Below are 17,718 nucleotides of genomic sequence, written 5' to 3'. Positions count from 1 at the left end.
GTTATGCCTTGGGGATCCAACCCAAAGGTTTGGAGTCTCTAAACTAGTTTGAGATGTGTTTTTTTGTAAATATATAAAAAATGATTGATTTTTCTTTTGTGCTCTTCTTAAAGTTTACTCGTGGTTGAGCATCGATAAAATCAGGTTACATGACATTGTAGGTCTTTGTGTTAGCTATATAAATATATAATTTATTTTTTATTTGAACTATTTCAAGCTTTTCAACTATAATTTCTTTTGAATGTATGTCCATTTTTTTTCAAAAACCAACATGTACTAATTGGGTTGTAAATTTTAGCTCATTCATCAAATTTCACAATAGCTTAGGTTTTTAAAAACTAGACTCCATTCTACACACTTTGAAAAAAAGAAGTTTTGATTTTAGATTAGTTTTCAATCATTTCTAGGGGGAGTACATAGAAATTTCATGTTTTTGGGATGTGTCCAATTAAAAAATTCATTAAAAAAAATACACATTATAAAATTACCCAAAAAATTTGGGATAAACTACATAGTGTTAGGTAACTTTTGACCAGAGCAATTAAATAATTTCAAAAAAAAAGTTAAAATTTTAAAGGGGGCCACACTTTGTATTGTATTGTGTTATGTTTTTTTTTTTAATAAACAATACCACTTTCTGTGGCCCTCTTTTTTAAGGACCTAAAACTAAACCATTCTAGAAAAAAATTAGTAGTTTAGAAACCAGATTCAAAGGACTACTACTTTTTTTTTTTTGTCATATCTTAAAATTTTGAATGTAACTATCTTCAAATTCTTGTTAAAGTTTAGAAATTGTTGATTTCAGAAAAAAGGTGTCCACTTATACCCCCCTTTTGGCACCACAACTTGATGCACTTACCCTAAGCTCATATGACAAACTTATTAAAAATGGCAAATTTCAGAAAATAGAAACCCAATGCCTACTAGTCCTTACTAAAATAGAAAAGACTAAAAAGAAAATATTTTTGGGTGATGCAAGATTGCACTTACACCTAGGATGCTCCTACATTAGACACCTAGGATAATTTGAGAAGTGACTCTGTCACATTTGAGGTGTTCAAAGGAAAACCAAGATGATTAACCTTCTCCCTTGCTCGCCATGATGTATCCTCTACTAGTCTCCCTTTCCATTTGACCAGGTATTCCTCATAAGTTTTGTTCCTTGTACTTTTGCCAACAAAATTGTCCAGTATCTCCTTAATCTCCTTTGTAGATGAACTAGCTACTAGAATACTCCACTGTGCTTCTGCAACTTCATCTCTATCACTTCCTTCATAATACTCTGTCAAACCTAAAATGTTAAATACTGGTGAAATATCCAATTCAACAAGAAAATCCACTTCATAAGAATTTCTAGAATCATGCCTTTTCACTATCTTACATGGTCCAAACTTCTTCATCTTCAACTTATTATATGTACCCACTAGAAAACATTTCTTTCTCAAATGAACCATGACTTCATCTCCAATCTAAAAGTCCTTATACCTCCTTTTCACATTTTCCTTAGTCTTGTACTATGTATTCTTCTATATAATGTGCTTCCTCACCTCCTCATGGATGTTCTTCAAATGTTTAGCAGATTCTTCTACTTCAGCACTACTTAATTCTCTTTTATCCAAATGTCAAAATTTAGAAGCATTTCTAGGACTACTCCTATATACAACCTGGAATGGTGATTTATTAGTACTCGTATTGATAGAATTATTTTATGCAAATTCATCCTATGGTAAAATTAGATCTCATCCTTTTGGCATGTCTCTAACTAGACATCTCAACAAATTTCCCAAACTCCTAATCACCACTTCTATTTGTCCATCAATCTATGGATGATGTGATGAACTGGACTTCAATTTTTTTTTCAACTTCTTGCATAATATGCACTAGAAATACCCAACAAATTTGCTATCTCAATCTGAAGCTATACTCTTTGGTAAACCATGTAGTCTCACCACTTTTTTGAAAAATAACTCTACCATGTAAACAACATCACTAGTCTTCTTGTAATGAATAAAATGTGTCATCTTTGAAAACTTATCAACCACCACAAAATAAAATCATATCCATGCTACATCCTTGGTAATCCAAGAACAAAATCCATGCTAACATCCTCCCACAACTTCTCGGGATATAGGTAATGGCTGATACAACCCTGTATTCTACTTCACTCTTTTTGCCATCTGACATACTCTGCAACTTTGTACAAAAATATTCACATCTTGATGCAACTGTGGCTAGTAATAATCTTAACAACCAAATATATGGTTTTATCTTTACCAAAATGTCCAACCAATCCTCTACTATGCTTCCCTTTGATGAGATTCTCTCTTATTAAACTTCTAGGAAATACATACTAGATCTTGGATCATGTTTTCCAACCACTTTGTCCTATCAAGTGTAGCAAGTTTTGTATAATGAGACTTCCATGCTTCACCAAAATCCAAATCATCTAGATACAAATATTGAGTTCCTTGAACCTAACCACCTCGATCTACATTTCTATTAGCAAAAGTTGTCTTCTATGAAGGTCATATACAACTTTGTTAGACTTCCCACTCCTATGTTTCAAAAAAAATGTATAACTTTACAAAAACTCAACCAACTTCAAATGCCTTTGGTTTAATTTTCTTTGACTATTCAAATATTACAAAGCTTGATGATCAATATACAAAACAAACTTCTTAGGAAGAAGATAGTGTCTCTAATTCTTCAATGCTTGAACTATAGCATAAAATACCTGATCATAAAAAAATATTTTCTTTTTGTATCATTCAACTTCTCACTAAAATAAGCAATAGGTCTACTATCTTCACTCAAAATAGCTCCTATTTTAGTACCACTAGCATCATAGTCTACTTGAAACACCTTGTTAAAATTAGGAAGTGCTAAAAAAAGCTGCTTATTATTTTTCTATTTCAACGGATTAAAACTATTATTTTCTCCTAGAGTCCACTTAAATTCTTTCCTATCCCCTCTCATTGCTTTAGTCAAAGGTCCTCAAATACTACTAAAACCTCTTATGAACTTTCTGTGAAAACTAGCCAATCTATGAAAAGATCTTACCTCTGTCACACTCTTTGGAGTAGGCCATTCAAGGATAGACTTCACTTTCTCTGGGTCCATTTTCAAACCTTCTATTGAGGCTACAAATCCCAGGTACACCAACTCCTCTACAAAACTGCACTTCTTCAAGTCTATTAGAAACTTTTCTTCCCTCAACTTATCAAACATCTTGCAAATATGAATCAAATCCTCCTCAAATTTCTTACTAAACATCAAAACATCACCCAAGTAAACAATGACAAACTTACCCAAAAACTCCTTTAGTACCTCATTCATGAGCAGCATAAAAGTGCTCGATGCATTGGTTAGCCCAAAAAGCATGACTAACTACTCGTATAGTCCTTGCTTTTCCTTGAAAGTGGTCTTCCACTCATCATCTTCTTTGATACAAATCTGATGGTACCCACTCTTTAGATATATCTTTGTGAAATACTTAGCCCCACTCAAATAGTCAATAATATCATTTATCCTTGGCAATGGAAATCTATACTTGATTGTTATCTTGTTCATAGTATAAGAATCTATGCACATTCTTCATTCTTCATTCTTCTTTGTCACTAATACTAATAGTAAACACATGGACTTAGACTCTCTCAAATCAACTCCTTCTGCAACAACTCATGAACTTGTCTGTTCAACTCTTCACTTTTTGCTCATGTCATTCTGTGCATTTCCTTGTTTGGAAAACTATCTCCTGGAACTAAATCCATCTGATGACTGACCTTCCTCATTGGGGGCAATCCATCAAGTACATTATCTGACACAATATCATAAAACTCTCCCAACATATTTGCAACTTTTGTAGGTACCTCCTCTACTTCTTCTTTACTATCTTTAGGAATTATAGCAAAACACATATACTTATCCTTCATACCTTTAAGAAACTCTTTTCCATCAAAAAATTATTTTATAGAAGCACCACATACCTTTTCTTCTTTATCCTTCAATGGCTTCAACTTATGCTTCACTCCATCCTTGGTCAAATTATAGGTATTTGTTCACCCATCGTGTACAACATGCCTGTCAAATTGCCACATCCTACTTAGAAACATATGACATATGTCCATAGGTATAATATCACATAGTACCTCATCCTAGTAGCTTGCAATCTTAAAACTTTACTAACCACTGCTCATTAATTGTGACCTTGTGGTCATTTGCACCCAAGCAATATGGTATGGACATAGGTGTTTTTGTCTCTTCAACTTCAACTTCATGACTATCATTTCTGACACTAGATTTTTAGTACTTCCATTGTCAATGATCACATAAAAAAACTTATCTTCATATCTACACCTTATCTGAAAGAAGCTTCTTCTTTGATCAGGTTCATTCTCATCACTCAACAAGACTCTTCTATTAACTAGGACTTCTTCTTTTTCAACATCTTTAGAATGTGAGGATCTGGCATCTTCATCAACATGTGTAACTCTAGCCTTTGATCTATCCTCCTTGGCATTGGGAACATTTAAATGCTCTATGCTCTTCTTCTCCATAATGAAAACATTTCCACAAAAGCCTCATCTTCCAAATCCTTTTTCTTTGCATCTTCCTCTCTAGTCTTTATTATTCTAATCATGGAAATCATTGGAATTGTTTCCCCTCTAGTTCTAATTACTACTTCTAGCCTCATCCTTATTCCTTTGATCATCATTACGGCCTCCACAAGACCATCTACCAAATCTTCCACCATGACCTCTCCCACTATTCTTGTTGTCAAACTTATTGCTTAGTTTCTCTTCAACTCTTAGGGAAAATTGGTATGCCTACTCAATACTATTCATTCAAACAAGACTCAACTCATCATTAATACATGGCCTTAACCCATTAAGTTAATGGACCACCTTCTCCTTATCAGCCTCTACATGACTAATTGTAATGAGAACTTATTAGAATTCTTTAGTATACTCTTGAACAGATTTTCCCACTTGCATTAACCCTTGCATTTTATTCAACAGATCAAGCTCATAATCTACAAGAATGAATTATCGCTTCATTTTAGCTATCATTTGATGCCATCTGGTGATTTTTTCCTTTCCCTTTCTATTTCTCTCCAACTAAACCTCTTGCCACTAGATCTTTTTATGTCCCTTTAGTTTCACCTTTGAAAACTTGACCCTATCAAGATCCTCAATATCTTCATACTTAAAGTACTCCTCTAATTCATTGATCCAATTGATCAGCTCCTCTAGGTTAAAATTTCTCAAAAATGTGGGAACTTCAAACTTAGGTATTTTTCCAATCTTGGAGATGGCCTTAAAAAGCCTCTCTTCCTCTATGTTTAGAGTCACCTCTGATTCAACATTTTCTTCTACTTCGTCCTCATCCTCACTTTCATCTCTTGTGGGAAGATTTATTCCTCTGCACAATTATTCTTCCAAATCTTGCATTTTTCCTTGGAGGGCTCTAAAACCCTTAAGTGTAACACCAATAGCTCTTCCACTACATTCTCTTTATGGAGGAATTTTCATGCTTTTTGTAAAACTCTAGTGCAAACTACCTCACAATCAACGATCTATCTACACGCTCAACCCAAACTATGGTCCTAGTGTGAACTGCCTCACAGTTTGCAATCTATCCACACACTCAAGAACTCTATCTCTAATACCACTTGATGAAGGGTGCTCCCCTTAATACCATAAACTATAATAGAAACAAAGAAACAACAATAAATGCGAGAAAAAAATATGTACTTCTTATTTAGGCTGCAAATGCAAAATTACAAAATTCACAAGTACAATATGCTAACCCACATGGGTGCCTTTAGTACAATAATCTACAAGACTAAGCTAGGAACTACCACTGATAGTTGTTCTAGACAATGTCCATGTCTTTCTTAAATAGGCAATTTTATGCTACCCAGGAAGGTTCTAGACATTAAAACTTAATACCTAGGGCCAAAAGACCCTAGCAATACATATAGAGTTGGCCAAATACATCTTTGACAATTATTTTTAAAATTTCAAGTAGCCCAACTTTGGAAGGCCATAACTCTCGAACCATTGCTTTGATTGGCTATTATAACCACTTTTTGAAAATGCCATCTCTTGATCCACAGGCTTTAGTTTTTGGACCTCATCCATGCACTCTAAGGCCTCCAACGGTGAGCCTTAAGATTTTTCCCCTAAATTTTCCATTAAAAATCTGCAATAACTTCTCTGAAACTTAAGCTAGACCAATGAGATTTTTATGGTAGGCTTATAATTCTAAAATGAACCTTCATGTAGAAAATTAGAACATTCTAAGCTCGTATGACAAGCTAACTAAAAATAGCAGCCCTTTGTCTACTAGTCCTTATTAAAATAGAAAACAATAAAAAAAAAATATTTTTGGGTGATGCAAGATTGCTCTTACACCTAGGATGATCTTGCATCACTCACTCTCTCTAGTGTCTAGATATGCCCCCCCCCCCCCCCCCCCCCCCCCTCCCCCCCTCTCTCTCTCTCTCGGTATATGTGTGTGTGTGTGTGTGTGTGTGTGTTCCCCTCATTTAAAATATATTATTATTTATAGTTAGTAGTAAATATAAGGTTAAGATAGTGTATATAATTTACTAAATGCTTAGTATAGTCACATGTAGAGTTAGAGTTAGGGTTAGGATCCAAGGTTTACAATTTCATTTTTTTGACACTTATTGTTATGGTTAGGGTTGATAAGTGGTTAAATGTTATACTAAAATAAGGGACATGTTTAAGGGAAATATGAGATTTAGGTGTAGTGTTGGAGTATTTGGAGTAGAACTATGGTCAAAATTGGGATATAGGTTTTAAAAATGACTCGAATAGTGAAAAAAAATTAATTGTATCTTATTTGTGAAAGGGGAATTCTAAGTCCCAACACAACTATTTAATTGATGTAAAAAGTGTAAAAAATATATAAGAATCAATTTTATATAAAATATTTCTCCATGATTATGTAAGAATGTTATATATTGTTGATTTTTTAATAGTTCTAATGCAAGTTTTATTGCAATGATTAAGAATTGTAATCAATAAACATGCCTACCATGAAGTACATCAATGTAGACTTATCATTTTATTTATTAATTAACATATTTAGTAGCCACATCCATTAAAGAAAAATTTTATAAAAATAAATTTATTTTTTCTTGCTCTCTTCTTCATGAAAGTTACATAGAACAATGGGGAACCACAACTCCTAATACAACTAACTAGAAGTAGCAAAAGTCTAAAACTAGAGACATGAATGAACTACATACAAACCATTTCTTTGTAATGGTGTAAATACATGTAACATTCTAGGATGGTTAGGATTGTATTGTGACCTTTATTTGAACAATGATTGTAAATGATTTCTTCATCATTTAGGGAAACCCATCCACTTTTATAGATATGTCACATAGGAATTCTTTTGCATCTTTCATCTGAAATACTTCCATTTTCCAAAGATAGTCAATTCCATAAATGTTGTGTTATCCACAACTTTAATTATTTGTAGACATTTTCTAAACTCAGTCTTAAAGAAATTATTTGAGGCCACTAAAATAGTCAGGCTAGCATCAATAATGTTTGATTCTCTATTTGAGGCATCCATAACTCAAATACTAACCTACAAACTTATAAACAAACATCAACATATAAAAATAATTAGAATAAAAAAGTATTAGTAATTAACATATATTTTTTCAAATGAATAATGTTCAAAATAAGATAAATAAAAATCAAAGCTATTTTAAATGAAACATTTAGATTGTAATGTTTGAATTATGGTGGCATTGCCTTCCATTTTTGAAACATTATATATATATATATATATATATATATATATATATATATATATATATATATATATATGTTCAATGATTTTTTTAGTGGCAAATCTTCGCCAATTGGCTATTTTGTCTCTTTGGGAAATCATAATTTGGCAAATAAAACCTACATATGGGGTCAACTATGTCACCAAGATATTAAATAATTTGGATCAAAATCCAAAGCTAATCGCTCATTAGTTTACACATAATAGGTCCAAATCTTGGTCCAATTGCCAATGTAATCTACATTTAGAACACAAATATTTTAAAATTTTTTCCAACATTTCCCTAATGTTTTCTTATTGGACAATGTTATTTCGTCCATAAAATAAGATAATATTTTCCCTCAGGTTGAGCATCGCCTACCATTTTACTAATGTGTGTCTCCAACTATCCTTGTTTAGCCAACTACTTTATGTTTTGGTCTTTGGGACACATGTCCTAATTCCAAGAAGATTTAGACTTAATGGTATGTCATTTAAAATTAGACCCAAAATAGAGTTGAAGTCATTGATCTATATTACATCAACAATCCAAATTAATTCCTTTCACCATAAAAATGACAACATTAAATGTGATGAAAACCAAGTTGGCAATAAAAAACGGTGCATTATTAATTGAATATTAATGGATTGGCATACTACAAGTACATTGTATAATGTACACTTGGCATGTGGGCCATGGACCACTTGCGACTCTATAAATTCACAAAAAAATTAAATAATTTCTCTTTGGAAACCAACATATTATCCAACTACATTAATATTTTGTGTTATATGAAATAATTAATTCGCCTCTTACATTATGAAAATGTTTATGACCGACAAAAAAATTGCCTACATTTATTTGCATACCAAAAAAATAAAATTAATTCACCACAGTTATTATTAAATTTCGATACGAAAAGGAAAATTTTGCCAATAGAAAATAATTTTCTCCCTTGCCTCAAATGAAAAAATTGCCCTCGATTAGAAAAATTTATACATATTTGATGTTGAATTTGCTAGCATTTTATATATTTTTCTCGGGAGGGGTTTCTTAAAGTTATCCCTGTATAGATTAATGAAGAAAAACACATTCGTAATCTAATTAAATAATGATAAAATATATACTAAATATATGATTTGTCTATTTTAAAGAAATCATTAACATTAATAAACAAATATCATTGATATGATGACATTGCTATCCACATTTATGATAAAATTTAATTATGAAACATGCAAATGTAAAACTATTCTAAAACATTCAAATCTAAAATATGCAAACCAAAACCATTTTGAAATATGCAACCCTAAAACTAATTTGAAATGTGCATATTCAAAATATGCAAATGAAAAGTATTATCAAATATATATATATATATATATATATATATATATATATATATATATATATATATATATATATATATCAAACTAATTTTGAATGCAATTCTAAATCTAAATGAAACTAATTAAAATTGAAATCTAAGTCAAATTAGAATATTATAACTAATTTTGAATCTAAATCTACATCTAAATGAAAATCTAATTTTTTATTTTTTTTAAAAAAGCGAAATCTCAGTTGCAAAAAAATTATTCCAAAACTTCAATCTACTCTTGTTCAAAAGCTCCAATCCACTTCTTCAATAATCTCCACCTCTTCCTTCCTGGATAAACATAAAATGAAAATGAAATGAGGAGCCTTTGTTTTTATAACTTGTGAGAGGCTCCTCATATCCCCCAATGGATGTCTCTTGACATTCCATAATTTTGTTTTAAATTCCCCTGCTCCCCACAAAAAATAAGAATGAATGTGCATGCAAAAATATATTTAATAAAAAAAATCATATTTAAATTTTTAATGAAATTGTTTTGGCACTTTTTGTTGGGTCCTATTTTTTCGGCCCCATTTTTTCAAGACCTATTTCTTCAAGTCCTATTTTTTTGGGCCTAATATTTCAGCCTCTTGTTGGCTTCCTATTATTTTGGCCAATTATTATTTTGGGAATTCTTTTTTATTTTATGATTTAATAATTAAATATTTAATTTAAAAGTTTGTAACTGCTCCAGGTTTCTTTTTTATTGACAAGGAATCTATTTTGGCATATTCTCATGCTAGGCATTTGTGTTGCCATTGTATAGAATATCTCTTGACATAATAAAAGAAATCAAATATGTAAATACCTATACTAATAAAAAATTGATCAATTGTCTATACACTTATACAAGAAAATATGATTAGTATATGATTGAAATTTCTCACTCTCTCAAGATAATAATCCACCAAAGAGTAAAATAGATCCATCAAAAATTCATGTTAGCACTGCAAAAATGGAATTCTCCAAAGTAAAAAATGTGGACAAAGTTAGTATGGAAAAAAGATCAATGATATGGTCTATGGTCCACAATTAGAGGAGAGAGAGAGAGAGAGAGAGAGAGAGAGAGAGAGAGAGAGAGAGAGAGAGGGAGAGGGAGAGAGAGAGAGAGAGAGAGAGAGAGAGAGAGAGAGATGGTTACCTCGACAAAATCCTAGGCCCCTTTTGGTTTGATTTGTGTAAAGTTTTCATTGTTGTCTGTTAGCTCTCATATGGACCCCCTATTTAAAATTTTCTCCAAAATCAAATTATCCCATTTGCATGTCATGCTTTATAAGGTATCTCCTTTCTAATTTGAAACAAATAAAAGAATGGACTTAAAACTCCCTTGAACTTGGTTCAAACAAGTTCAAAGTTTCAAGAAGGTTCATGAGTACATGTAGGTGCATTTAAGTTTGAAGTGGTTCAAACTAGTTCATAACAGTTCAACAAGGACAAAATTTTAATGACCTAAATGTATAAGTTCAAAGTGCAAGTTCAGTGTAGAGGTTCAATAGTTTAGAGTTTAGGTTCAAATCACAAGTTTAATGGTTCCATCTGGTAGATTATGGTTTTGAATCCTTTGTTAGATTCTTCCAAGATAATCCAAGTGAAATAAAATTCAAAGTGGTTCAACTAAGTTCAAAATGGTCCATACAAGTTGAACAAGGTTTGAAAGGTTCACAATGGTTCAAACTGGTTTAGCAAGTTCTAACCAGTTCAATAGGTCTGATGTAGTTCAATAAGTTTAGTTAAGTTTATATGTTAAAGAATATGGCATGGTTATAATAAATAGGATTTGTAAAAAATGATTTTTGGAGCCCAAGAATGATAACATGTTTGGAATAAATCATAAATCCATCAAATTGATACAAGCAAAGATGGGAAATATAAGGTTGATGCTAGTAACCTTAATCTTAATAATTTTGATTTATTACAATTTGATAGACCTCACAATAGTAGTGAATAACTTTTGACTCAGATATTATTTGCAAATTCACTATGATCAAAGCATGGAGAATTGGGATAGCAACAACATATCCAAAAATGAAGGAGATTCAATAGTGGGATAAATAGTTATGCACCCTGTACTGAGACCTATTTTGACTATCAAAAATATTTTGATCTACCCAACATAAAGTATACCTTCATTTTATTTTAAGATTTTCAAATGCCACATTTTAAATAAAGAGGGATATAGTATAATATAAATGTGCTCATTATGTTATAAAGAATCTTTATAGTTTCATAAATGGGTATCCCAAACATGGAAAATCCTATTAAAGGTTTCATTCCAAGATTCGGTTATAAAACTTAATAACCATCCGACAGAAGTATATTATTGTAAAAATATGGTGAAGAGGGGACTTCTTTATCAAAGAGATTTTATGCTAAGGGGGGATGTATTTGTTTTCTATTTTGTAGTATAAAGGGAAGGGAGATATTGGAATTTTTAATAATGATTCATATGTAGATGATGCAATGAGATTTGTGTAGTCTTTTGTGCATTAGAGAAGGGAGATGTGAAAGATGATTGCATATAAAATCTTTGAGTTTAAGCATTTATCTTTCCACTAATTGCGATCTTTGTATGATTTTTATTTTCTTTAAATGCATTTATGTATCATGTGTTTCTGAATGTGTTTATTTACTTTGTCTTTGGGCTTTAATCCTTCATATTCTTAGAAAGAAGGAATATATATATATATATATATATATATATATATATATATATATGTATATATATATATATATATATGTATATATATATATATATATGTATATATATATATATATGTATATATATATATATATATGTATATATATATATATATATGTATATATATATATATATATATATGTATATATATATATATATATGTCTATATATATATATATATATATATGTATATATGTATATATATATATGTATATATATATATATATATATATATATATATATATATATATATATACATATATATATATATATATATATATATATATATATATCTTTTTCATTTTACCCATTATGTAATGTCTGAATGAATGAACTTTGTGTCATTTGTTTGTTGTTCCTAATTTTTTAATTTTTTTTCATCTATTATGTGTCTATGGGTAGATGTTTGTAAGGCTTTATTTCTTTCAGGTTAAAATCATTCCCAAAATTCATACTTATCTAAAGAATAGAGTTGTAACTTCATATCACAATTTAGAGGGTGCTTATGTACTTCAATTATAAAGTGACCCAACTCTTAGGAGTACAATCTTGTCTTCTCAATCGAGCATTCAAGAGTCATTTTTAAGATTGTTTTTATAAAAGACAAATATGTTCACTAACATTAGAAAAGGTTATGTTATAAAGACTCTAGAAAATTTTCTATGTTATAACATTGGGTTGCTGTATGAGTATAGACTATTGTCAGAGGTCAATATTTTATTGGAACCCTATAAGGCATATATCTTATTAGAGATGTTAAGGTATATTGGCATCATAATGAAGAAAATGTCAAAGAAGGTTTATGAAAGGATCTAGAAACCCTAATTAAGTCAGGTAGTGAAAAGAGTACATAAGAAAGAAAAAAGAAAAAGGAAAGGAGAAGAGAAAGAATATGATGAAAGTACAACTATCTTAAGGAATAATGAAACAAGCTATCAAAGCATGAAAATATACAACAAGCTATCAGAAGGAAGACAAATAGTAAAAGGATTCATAGGCCTATCAAGAAGAGAAAGGAAAAGAACAACTCAATTTATTGTTATTTTTACCTAACAAGTCAATCAACAATAGTGTGAAATCCTTTTACAAGGTTTTCTTTAACTACACTTAAAAGTTCTTATTTTGAACTTATTTGTAAATCGTTTAATTGGGTGAACTCTATAATAGTGGGATCGAATCTCTTAATAAAGTAGTCTTAATAGGACTTTTGATGCTTTTAGTAGGGTGTTAGACTCTTTTAACGAAGTCTAGTCATTCAGAGGATGGTTGTATTGTAATATTTTAATAAAGAGCCTTATTATTGAAGTAATGAGTTGTTGGTATCATCCCTGTCATAGTTTGTCCCTATAACCAAAGGTTTTTTGCAATACCAAAATCAATGTGTTATGTGTAATAAGTTTAAGGTTGAGATGTTTGCTTTATCTTGCTAGTAGAGATACATTAAATATTGTTATCATTAGAGGTTACAAGAGAAACTACTAGTTAAGTGTTTTATGCTAAATATTGGTTAGTGTGAAGGAAGTATTTTAAAAACTAAATTGTTAAGGTATTGATTCAGCCCCTTCCCCACTCTCTATACCTTATCCTACTTGTAGCTACCAAAAATTGGTACCAAAGCTATTGGTTCTCAGAAGGAAGTTTAACAAATTGAGTACATTTGGGACTATGGCTAGCTACAAATATCAGAAAGAATTGGAAGAAGCCCTGCATGTTGCAAATATACAAATTGAGAGTTGATTCTTAAAATGGAAATAACTCACTGAGAAACTATAGATGAGTCATGATGATTTGGATAGTCTATTGAAGGGAAATGCCAATTCTAAAGAAGTTGATTCCACCATAAAAATAGTTGTTGGAGAAGAATGATGAACTACTTGAGAAGAACAAAGAAATAAAAGCAAGGATAAATATAAAAGAGATAGAACAAGAAAGTCAAGTAGTTAGATTAACTAAATTACTAGGTAGAGTGGGAACTCTTGAAAGTGAGAAATGTGATACTGAATCAACATATAAAGATACCCTAGAGATAATGAATGGAAAGGACCTAGTTATGGACATACAATGAAATGATATTCAAGCTCGAGATGATTTGATCAACAAAATCAATGAAAGAAGTTAGAATCTTCAGGATGAAAACAAAAGACTAAGGAAGAAGAATAACAATCTAAGCAATGAACTAAAAGTTGAAAAGGATAGATATATTAGACTTACCAAATTTTAAGAACTTATGCTATAACAAGAAAAACATTTGGTAAAGCAAAAGGAACATATGATTAGTACTGACAAGGTCACTTTGAAAATATTACAAGATACAAAGGTGAGATGTTGAACTCTAAACAATCAATGACAAAAGAAGAAGATATAGGAAGACTAAACTATCATCATATTTGTTTCCATTCTAGAGAAAATAATCATATGGAAGATGTATGTGAACACAAACAAGAAACAAGTAAAAAAAGGATAGCATTGACAAAAGAAGAAGATATAAGAAGACTGGACTATCATCCTATTTGTTACCATTCTAGAGAAAATAATCATATGGAAGATGTATTCTTGAAATTATATTGGAAAAGTGAGATACTAAGAATGACGGGGTGAATCAAGATCTTAAGCATGTGAACAATATAATCAGCAACCATAACAAGATACTCATACACAATAACACCAAATATGTTAACTAGGGAAACCATTGATCAAAGGGAAAATCCTAATGGAGATGGTACCCACAAAATGATGTACTAATAGAAATGTTCCTTGTTAGAAGATGGACTCTATTAGGAGACAACAAAATACATTCAATACATATCAGTCTCTATTAGGAGACATTGCATCCCTATTAGGAGATTCTAGCCCTGTTAGAAGCTATGCCAATCTAGTTAGGAGTTGTAGAAGATAGATGGACCCACTTGTTGATATTGTGGTGACTAGTCATGTAGAGGGGGTTGATGTAATGTTGGTGTACATTTTTGGTATATAATAGAAAGGTTAAAGGCTGTGTAGGTGGATGTAGTCTAGATTTTGGGTGAACCAAATTAAATTTGTGTGTTATTTGTGATCTTTGTGTATTCTTCTTTTGTTTCTACATATAACTATTTATTCTCATATTGTTCTAGATATGTCAAACCCAACACCACTGTGAAAATAGCTTCAGGGGTAAGATCACTAAATTCACTATCTAACTGAACTTTATATTAGTCCTTGCAAAATAATAGAAATGTATAGCTCCTTTTCTATCCTCTAACCTGACTTATCCTCTTATGATCTCGATACCAAATCACCAACTTTACATCCAATAATCCCTTGGATCGCCTACTTGCATTTACCAAATACTTCACATATCACACTTCATCAAAAAGAAAATAACCTTCCTTTATACCATATCCTAAAAATAATTCCTCGAGTCAGCCTTGAGGCTTTCTCAATTAATTATAATAGGACCTCTTTAAGATAATTAATTATCTTACAATTATGTCACTATCAGCTCATGGTATTTTCAACTTCTCACAGATGCAACTTCATACCTTGCACACCCATTGATGTCATCATCGGGTTGTCTACTATCACTATTTAACTGTGCATGTTACGACCCTATCTCTATTTGGAGATACAATCCAAATATTAGAAACTATTTTTTAAGAACTCTATCTGTAAACTATCCTCTATTAATCAAACATATCTTCTACATGTCTTTGACTCTTTGTATGTGCACTTAACTATACTTCATCAGGATATCATGTAGAACATGTCACTATAAAATTTGGGGTCAAATTTTAATAATAGTGCAATTTATGTGTGATTTTTACATTTTTTTTCAAGTGTTCCTGATGTCATCGTAATATTGATGTTGGCATTGTTATTGTGATGACTGAGTGATTATTTAAAAAAAAAATGGCTCATTTATCATTTTCCCATTTGTGGCTACACATGCAAAGAGGATCTAGGGTGAAGTTTTCATCCAAGTAACTCCTTTGAGGCCTTAGATCTAAATGAATATAATCTACAGTATTGTCATCCAACTTAGTAATTTTCTCATTTGATTCATCAAAGAAAGCTTTTCTAGTCAAAAAACTAGGGTTCAACCTCATTTCTCACCACATTTGGCATATTTGTTCTTTTCATTTTCTTCTACTTTTCCAAGAACAATTTGAAATCTTGATTCTATGTATAACTACGCATAAAGAAAGTAAGTAAAATTTATCAAAAAAATTGACAATTTACCTTTTGCACACCCGAGAAAATATGAGTAGTACCATTATTCTTGAGTATGGTAGGGGAAGAGATTGGCCATTCAGGTTATAGTGCAGATGAAGAAAAGTGACATTTCAACAAATTCTAACCAAGCAAGCTCAACTTTTCTCTAGTGTCAATTGGTGTATTTTTGAAGCTTAGCAGGGATTTCCTTTGCCAATGACAACCCACTCCTTTATAGCTAGTGTCGATTCACGTGAAATCTCTTCTCATCCCATTTTTACTAGATGCTTCCACCCATGTATCAATTTCTACTACCTCATGACCGTAATGTTTATCATCAATGATCATATTTATTGACATATCAGTTAAACATAAATGATTTATTTTCTTGTATGAAGATACTTACACATATTTTGATGTTAGAGATATGTAAAACCCTAAATTCTATTTGTGATTGTCATGATTTTCTTCAACCCTAAGGTTTCTCCTTGTCATATTGGCATAAATTTTGTTCCATGATTTATTCCAAAATTAACCTTTAAAGCAAATGTATGGAATGTGATGATTCTAAGCTTATTGGCTTAAACACATATTCTAAGGTGAAAGTTCTATAAATGTCATAAATCTATTTCTTTTTCCATGTTTTGTTCAGTCCTAAGGTTTCTTCTTGTTACATTGGCATGCAATGACTTATGCTAAAGTTAATTTTAAAAGGAGGCAATTGGTAATTTTTTCAGGGTTCTTTTTTACTGTAGACCATGCAATGCAGAAGTTTCATTTAGAAAATAATGGAAGCAAATTGCATGAATGAAACTTCTGATTTATATTACCATCTATAGATTTTCCTCTATAAAATAATTGATAACTAGGGAATGTAATGCTAGGTTGATTATGTGAGTTTTGTTACTATGCAAGTTCTTATTTTTTATTCCTCAATCTATCTTTCTAATTGGCTAGAAGATTTTATTTCTCAATCTACCTTTCTAATTGGCTAAACCTTTTCTTAAATCAAGATCGTGAGTATCACTCCTACTTAGTGAGAAAAGAACTCTTCCAAATTATCTTTTTTCTATTTAGAAAACCTAATCAAATCATGCTAGCCTATTCCTATAATTCTTTCTTTTTTTATTAAATTAAGCGCGATAGAGCCCCAACTTGTTATAAATCTAATTAAGCCATCTAGATTTGAATTCAAATTGAAAAGAAACCACATCCAAATATAAAAAATAAAATAAAATGACCCAATAGAAATAGAACCAAATCCAAATTAGAACGAATAGAATGAAACAAGTTTATATCAGACAAGCAATTTTAAAATCAAATCTAGGAGCATCTGACAAGGATTAGATTTAAGACTGAGAATTAGGCCCAATAGAATAATTTGTGATTAGTAGATTGAATTAGATTAACCTTTTCTTTTTCTACAGATAATTTTCCAAGGAGTTACATCATACTTTGGGGGAGGAAGGTGGACAATGTTGTCAAAACCAATAGGACTGGTGGACAAGTTAGAAAAGTGAGTTGCCAAACACAAAAGAGAAATTCTAGAATCCAAAGAAAGGGAGTGAAAAATAATAACTGGATCAAGTTGACATTGAAGAGAGTACTAGAAGGATTAAAAACAATACAAAATCATGA

This window comes from Cupressus sempervirens, chromosome 9, assembly GCF_028749045.1.
Source record: "Cupressus sempervirens isolate cs-2001-9-10 chromosome 9, ASM2874904v1, whole genome shotgun sequence".
NCBI classification, from domain to species: Eukaryota; Viridiplantae; Streptophyta; class Pinopsida; order Cupressales; family Cupressaceae; genus Cupressus; species Cupressus sempervirens.
The sequence above is the reverse complement of the archived record's forward strand: the minus strand, read 5'-3'. Positions refer to the sequence as shown.